The sequence below is a fragment of the Triticum aestivum genome, chromosome 4D (genome assembly GCF_018294505.1).
Source record: "Triticum aestivum cultivar Chinese Spring chromosome 4D, IWGSC CS RefSeq v2.1, whole genome shotgun sequence".
Taxonomy (NCBI): domain Eukaryota; kingdom Viridiplantae; phylum Streptophyta; class Magnoliopsida; order Poales; family Poaceae; genus Triticum; species Triticum aestivum.
In genome coordinates, this window is record NC_057805.1 from 333739360 (window position 1) to 333745939 (window position 6580).

The 6580-nt window shown below is 48.7% G+C and overlaps 1 pseudogene; it reads left to right on the forward strand.

Annotated features, from left to right (window-relative positions):
• Positions 1–4518: 4518 nt before the first annotated feature.
• Positions 4519–6178, forward strand: LOC123099985 (premnaspirodiene oxygenase-like; annotated as a pseudogene).
• Positions 6179–6580: the final 402 nt, after the last annotated feature.

Below are 6580 nucleotides of genomic sequence, written 5' to 3' on the forward strand. Positions count from 1 at the left end.
TCAAAAGCTAAAGAATGTTCAACTATCTCATGAATAACTGCACCATAGCTCGCCAAATTCTCTTTGTTTAAATCCTGCACCACCGTTTTGCAATCCGATGCGACTTGTATGCGCCTCAAATAGAGATCATCCGCCAAAGCGAGCGCTTCTCTGATGGCGAGAGCTTCCAACGTCGGGGGATCCACAATGTATTTGAAGGAGAGAGTCGACGCTCCCATGAACATACCTCTGCATCTCTGCAAATGACCCCAACTGCTCCACCATACCTGGTCACTGCTGCGTCAACATTGAACTTGGCATCCCCTTTGGGCGGGGCTACCCATTGCCTCGGCCTGGCACTGGTTGGAGTGACCGTCGATGGAGACCTTGAATTAATCACTTGGACCTCACCTATATATTTAGATATGAAACTGTCAACAGAATAAGGTGGCTGAAATATATGCTCGTGAATTGCCTTCCTCCTGGCGGCCCAAATTGCCCAGAGTGTCACCACTAGTCGGACAAAGAGTTGTTTCGTCAATATTTCATGCATAGAAAACATCCACTCCTTCGGGCATACTTCCGCACGGTCGACCATATGCTGCACCAACTCCTCCGGGGCCAATTCCCACACGCTCGCCACCATCGGACATGAAATAAGAGCATGTTTCCAAGTGTCAACTACCCCACATATCAAGCAAGTATCCTCTGTTGCCATGTGACGATGCTTAAGGAGCGAACCCGTTGGCATGGATTGACGAACCAGTCGCCACACGAACACCTTGAGTTTTGATGGAACTTGCATGTGCCAGATCATGGACCACTTCTTTGTCTCTTGATGCTCGTAGGATGTACCGTCCTCCTCATATAACCAAGCCTCCCTGCTATGTTTCGTCCTTAGTATCATCCGGTAAGCTGAGCGAACACTAAACGTTCCTCGAGGCTCCTCATGCCAGCCCCAAAAATCCCCCACACGACGCATGCATAAAGGAATCCGTAGGATCTCTTCTGCATCAAAGTGAGTGAACAGTGAGCGTACTAAGTTTTCATTCCATGTTGCCGATGTTGCATCTATGAGCTGCACCACCTTCTCCGACGGGTTATGGACAAGCGAAATGATGGGTCTCTTGATGCCGTCGCGTGGGATCCAGTTATGCCTCCAAATATCCGTTGTCTCTCCATCTCCAATGCGCCTAATGACACCTTGTGCCAGAATGTCACGGCCATCCAGTATCGCCCGCCAAATCTGGGATGGATGCGGCCCAAGTTCGGCTTCGAGGAGAGAACAGTGTGGGAAGTATACTGCCTTGAGAATACGCGCACTCAGCGAAGTACTATCTGTAAGGGTACGCCATGCTTGCCTTGCCAGAAGTGCAAGGTTAAAAATCTATATGTCACGAAATCCCAGGCCTCCCAAGTGCTTTGGTAGAGTCATTATATCCCATGCTACCCAGCTCGGCTTTCTCTTACCATGCTTGGAGCCCCACCAAAACTGTCGGATAAGTGACATTATGCTCTCACATAAACCTTGTGGCAGTCTGAAGCAAGACATAGAGTAGACCGGTATAGCTTGTGCAACAGATTTGATCAAAACTTCTTTGCCAGCAGCTGATAATAATTTCTCCATCCACCCTTTGGCTTTCTCCCACACACGGTCCCGGAGATATTTGAACGTACCATTCTTCGAGTGGCCAACGTCTGTCGGCATGCCCAGGTAGCGCTCACTCAAAGACTCGTTGTGTACTTGCAGATTGTTCTTGACAATTTCCCTCATCTGCACCGGGCAACCCTTACTGAAAAAGATTGAGGATTTCTCATTGTTGATCCGCTGCCCCGAAGCATTGCAATATGTATCAAGTAGGTTTGACACCGTAGTTGAACTCTCCCCACTCGCCTTAAATAACAGCAGGCTATCATCTGCAAACAAGAGGTGGTTAACGGTAGGAGCCGTGGGTGCCACCTGGATACCTGTCAGAGACGACTGGGAACTTGATTTAAGGAGGCACGAAAGGCCCTCTGCCGCAATCAAGAACAAGTAGGGGGAGATTGGGTCTCCCTGCCGGATACCGCGTGTTGGTAAAAAGGAGTCAAGCTTCTCGCCATTAAAACAAATAGAGAATGAAACTGAAGAGACCATGCCCATGACCACATCTATCCAGTGATGATCAAATCCGAATTTAGTCATAATACCTCGAAGATAGGCCCATTCCAACCTGTCGTATGCCTTCATCATATCTAGCTTCAAAGCACAATAACTGTTTGATTTTGCTCTCGATCTTTTCATGAAGTGTAAGCACTCATAAGCACATATGATATTATCCGTAATCAACCTCCCAGGCACAAATGCAGACTGTTTCTCAGAAATTATGTCAGGCAATATAATTTTCAACCTGTTTGCTATAACTTTGGAGGCTATTTTATACAGCACATTGCAAAGACTTATAGGCCGGAATTGAGCAAGTACCGTGCCAGACCAAATTCGAACATGGGCCCAATCTTTCGGCGGTAGGCCCATTTTCCGGTAGCTAGCGAAAGGCTGGAAACCGGTTGTTTCTGAATTTCTGGACCCGCTTGTCCAGGTTCTGTCCATGGCTTCTCCTATATAGTATTTTATGTATTGGTTTTGTTTTATTATCTTTAAAGCGGGGTGAAAGTTTGTTATGAAGTCTAAAGGATCGTGGTGTTGATGTTGAAGAGGTACATAGTGCAATGCATCGGATTACGCACCAGAATGTTTAGATATGGGACTCTTCTGGCGTAGAACGGGACTAGTAATGTTGTATGCTCAATGCTAATTCTGGTGTGGAGCTGGTCCGAGGTACTTCTTACGACCAATTTGGTTGTCGACTACTCCCTCCGTTTAGATGCATAAGTCATCTTAGGTTGTGCACCGCGACCAATGCGGGAGGGGCGAGGGGGACGAGAGAACTTAATATTTATTTGCTAATTAATAGCATTGCATGTCGTGTTACTAATTTTCATCTCCTTTTACAATGTTTATTTGTCGGGTAGGCGGGAAAGAAATTTTGCATATACTTCCGTACATAGAAAGTCCGAATGATAGATCGTTTTACCGTGATTTGTGGGGGGGGGGGGGGGGGGGGGGATTAACAGGGTCGGAATCAGAGCTGAAAGAGAGAAGTCGGTAAGTATGGCGTGGTAGCAATGCAGACCGACTGACCGAGGACTTGACAATCAATGAGACGAGGCTGCTATTTGCACGAGCGAAAGTCATCGCCCACAATGGACATGGCACTGCATGCGTGTATGGCCACCTTGGGTTATACTCCCGTTGGAGTATATACCAATATACGTGGATACACCCCTGTCCAGATGCCAGGTAAAAGTGTGTTCTGAAGTTTAGAATGTACATCACAGAGGAAATAATTAAAGGTAAAATGCGGGTTGATGAATGGGCTTTGCCTGAAGTGAGAATTGCTCCTGTTCCTAAAACTTGGCCTCACCCCTCTATTGAGTAAGTTGCTCTATCAGTTGATGGTTCTTTTTCAGTGGAATCTGGCGTGGCGTGACAGACAGGATTCTTCGACGATGTGATGGTTCACTTATTTTTACAGCATATCGGTTTATTTTCAATTGTAATGATTCACTGGAAGCTGAGATTCATGCAATCATGTAGGGGGTGGCGCTAACTGTACAACATTTCACTCTTTCGGTCATCGTTCAATCTGAATTAAGTGAGGCTTTGTCCTGTCTATCAGGGAACGGACTTGATCGTTCTGCCCGTGGTCATCTCGTGGCTGAAATTAAAGAGTTGTTGAGACACATGGAATTTATTCCTCAGAAGTTGAATAGAGATCAAAACAGAGTTGCTAATCATTTGGAAAATTATAGTCGTATAGATTGTACTAGGCTGTGTAGATGCACGTAGGACCACCATGTATTGAGGATCTTTTGCAATGTGGAATAAAACTCCTTTTTCCTGAAAAAAAAGAAGTCTAGAGGTTCGTGGTGCTGATGTTGAGGAGGTACATAGTTCAATGCATCGGATTACGCACCAGAATGTTTCGTGGTGCTGATGTTGAGACTCTTCCGAAGCCGCCACCCAATTAATGTTGTTTCGTTTTACTCCCCTCTCAGTTTAAAGCCGCCACCTAATCAATGTTGGTCTATTTATGTCCCTGTCGTGATTCCGTATTCACTGACTAGGCGGGAAAGAAATTCTGCATATATAGTCCGAATGGTAGATGGTTATGGGGGAGTACACAAGGATTTTGATCAAATGAAACTTGTTTGAATTAACAGGCCAAAATCAAAGCTGAAAGAGAGAAGTCAGTAAGTATGGAGTATGGGCGGCGTAGTAGCAATGCAGACCGACTGACCGAGGACTTGACAATTCAATTCATGAGACGGCTATCTGCACCAGAGAAAGTCATCGCCCACAATGGACATGGCACTGCATGCGTGCATGGCCACCTTGGGCTATATATACGTGGACACACCCCTGTCCAGATGCACGCAGAGCAGCATCGGCAACAAAAAATTCTTGTTCAGCTGCACTATTCCCAAGGCCAAACAGCCATGGCCGATCTCCTGTACCAATCCTTCCTACTCTTGGGCCTCGCCGTGGTGCTACTCCGGATCCTTAAACTCTCTCTCCAGCCGAAGGTGAGGAACCCGCCGGGCCCATGGAAGCTGCCTGTCATCGGCAGCATGCACCACCTCTTGAACGTGCTCCCGCACCGCGCCCTGAGGGACCTGGCCGGCGTACACGGCCCGCTCATGATGCTCCAGCTCGGGGGACCCCTCTCGTCGTCGTGTCGTCGAGGGAGATGGCTCGCGAGGTGCTCAGGACGCACGACGCCAACTTCGCCACCCGCCCCAGGCTCCTCGCTGGTGAGACCCTGATGTACGGCTGTTCCGACATCCTTTTCTCACCGTCCGGCACCTACTGGCGCAAGCTCCGGCAGCTCTGCGCCGCCGAGATACTGAGCGCGAACCGTGTCCGTTCCTTCAGGCACATTAGGGAGCAAGAGGTACGTCGGTATTCTCCAAATAATAACTCTTCATTTTGAACGATGTTAATTTCCTTTTGCTAATATATATAGGGTGTTCAAATTAGAGAATGAGTAGTCTACCTGTTTGTACATGTACAGGTGAGAAATCATGTAGAAAACATTCATGCCGCAGGGCCATCTACGCCGGTGGACGTCACCATGACTTTCTTCAACCTAACGATAAAAAAACGATCAGCATCGTCTCCCGCGCATCCTTCGGGAACAAGCATAGAAACGTCCAAGAGTTCCTATCGGCGATAAAATCCGGTGTCGCACTAGCCGGCGGCTTCAAGATCCCCGATCTCTTCCCGACATGGCGGTCCGTGCTGGCCAAGGTGACCGGCATGCGCCGCACCTTGGAGGATGTCCACATGACGTTGGACTCCACCTTAGAGGGGGTCATAGAAGAGAGGGAAGGCATCCGGAAGGACAGGGTCAAATCCGGTGCATCGTCGGACGTCGAGGAGAACCTGGTGGATGTTCTCATCGGACTGCAAGAGAAAGGTGGCATCGGTTTCCACCTTAACACAAACAGCATCAAGGGCGTCATACTTGACATGTTCGTGGCTGGAACTGGCACGTTGGCGTCATCACTGGATTGGGGTATGTCTGAGCTCATGCGGAACCCAAGGGTGATGGACAAGCTGCAGCGCGAGATCCGAGTGGCGTTCCGTGGCAGGGCGACCATCAATGAAGGCGACATCGAGGCCAGCGAGCTCCCATACCTGAAGCTTTTCATCAAGGAGAACCTCCGGCTACACCCGCCAGCGCCACTCCTGGTGCCCCGGGAGTGCGTCGAGGCCTGTGAGGTCGACGGATACCTGATTCCCGCGGGTTCGCGCCTTGTCGTAGATGCATGGGCTATTGGGAGAGATCCAAGGTATTGGGAGGACGCTGAAGAATTCAAGCCCGAGCGGTTTGAGGATAGCTCCGTCGATTTCACAGGGAGCAACTACGAGTTTCTGCCGTTTGGGGCTGGACGGAGGATGTGCCCGGGCATCTCCTACGGGCTCCCCGTCTTGCAAATGGCGCTTGTTCAACTCTGCTACCACTTTGACTGGTCCCTGCCTGAGGGCGTCACCGAGGTGGACAGGACGGACGGGGGTGGCCTCGGTCTGCGCCGCAAGTCGCCTCTCCGGCTCTGTGCCAAGTCGTTTGTCCCCGAGTCAGTGTATGAAGCATAACTAGCTAGCTAGCTAAGTTATTTGGCATCCCTCTGCTACTTTCCAGCACAACTTGTTGTGCTATGTATGGTGATTTTATGGATCAATAAAGTGTCAGATTTTTCTGCAAAGAATTAGTATTGTTACGCCAAACCCATGCGGAAATTCAATTAAATTATACTTAGTAAGCACAAGGTTCTTGCAAACGGCGGCCTTATAAGAATGTTCTTCTTTACAGCATTAGGGCCATAATTATGTTTGAATGTTGACAGGAGAGCTGTCAAATCCGTTGATCAGAAAGAGGTATTACAAGAACACCCATAAGGAGAAATGCACCACATAAAGGCGAGAGCCAAAAAAAAAAAGGATGCTCAGTTTATTTGAGGGAAACCGAATGGAAACCTAGACAGCGTGTAGCTAGAC